This window comes from Tenrec ecaudatus, unplaced genomic scaffold (assembly GCF_050624435.1).
Source record: "Tenrec ecaudatus isolate mTenEca1 unplaced genomic scaffold, mTenEca1.hap1 Scaffold_538, whole genome shotgun sequence".
Classification (NCBI taxonomy): domain Eukaryota; kingdom Metazoa; phylum Chordata; class Mammalia; order Afrosoricida; family Tenrecidae; genus Tenrec; species Tenrec ecaudatus.
This window is the reverse complement of record NW_027459452.1, coordinates 1,120,736-1,122,170: the sequence shown is the minus strand read 5'-3', so window position 1 is coordinate 1,122,170 and position 1,435 is coordinate 1,120,736.

The following is a 1,435-nucleotide window of genomic DNA, read 5'->3' as shown; positions in this document are numbered from 1 at the left end:
CTTCAGCCCGGTGCTCCATGACACGAATGAAACATACTAGCATGAAGAAGGGAACCAATAGAGAGGTTTGAGGGGCGGGCCACAATCCCAACTACCTGGACAGTCTCCCCGCCCCCCCCCCCCGCCAAGAAGAATGTACTTCAGAGGACCACACTGAAACTACAGCTCAGGGAAAGGGACATGTCTCATCAGAGCACACAGGTGCAAAGGAAGGAGGTGCAAGGGAGAGCAGGGCACATGCTGGGCCACCAAGTCCTGAGGACGATATTCCAGCTCAGAGCAGCCAATGCATAGAGAGGTCCATAGGGCTGGCCCCACTACGCGGCACAACATCCTTCACTGACCCATAGCATGATGGGGAACAACACTGGAGACACTGGGAATTGTGTCCAATCTGACCCCACCACACCGAGGCAAAACACTAAAGGTGTGTGACAGAACAACAAGGGGAGCAGAACATTGAGTCCCAAGGGAATATAAAAAATAGACTTTGGGGCCAGGAGTGGCACCTCATCACACTCCACCAGAAAACACTCCTAAAGGTCAACAAACAGACCTTGAACTATTTACAGCAGTGGTTCTCAACCTTCCTAATGCCACGACCCTCTAATACAGTTTCTCATGTTGTGGTGACCCCCCCCCCCAAGCCATAGAATTATTTTTGTTGCTACTTCATAACTATAGTTTTTCTAGTGTTGTGAATTGGGCGACTCCTGTGGCAGTGTCGTTCGATCCCCCCCACCCCCCCCCCAAGGAGTCACGACCCACAAGTTGAGAACTGCTGATTTACAGGCTTTTCTTTTTGTTATTTCGTTTCTTTTGTTGCTTTGCTTTGTACTGTCTTATTTTTGTGCATATTATTATCTATGTAGGTCTATCTAGATAAGGTAGGTAGGACAAAGAATCTGGAGGAAAAAACAATGGAACTGGCAGTTCCGGGGGTATCTGGGAGAGGGGGATTTGGGGGAAAGGAAATATGTGTTAACAAATGCAGGGGCAAAGGAACCAAAATCAATGGCAAGGAGGGAATGGGAGACCAGGTAGGCCTTGACAAAGAGCAAAGTAACTAAGAGGAATTACTGAAACCCAAATGAAGTCTGAGAATGAGAGTGGGACATGAGGAAAGGAATAGAAAATAGAGCAAATAACTAGGAGGCAAAGGGCATTTAGAGATATCTAAATACAGACATGTATACATGTAAATATGTTTATATATGAAGATGTGCATATATTTATAGTTTTAGTATTAAATTAGCAGATGGACATTGGGCTTCTACTCAATGCCAGAACATTTTGTTCTGTTAAACTGGCATTCCATGATGCTCACCTTCCTGACAAGATCACTGAAGACAAAGCGGTATATAAGCAAATGTGGTAAAGAAAGCTTAAGATGACCGGGTATCAGAAGATATAACGTCTGGCATCTCAAAGGCTT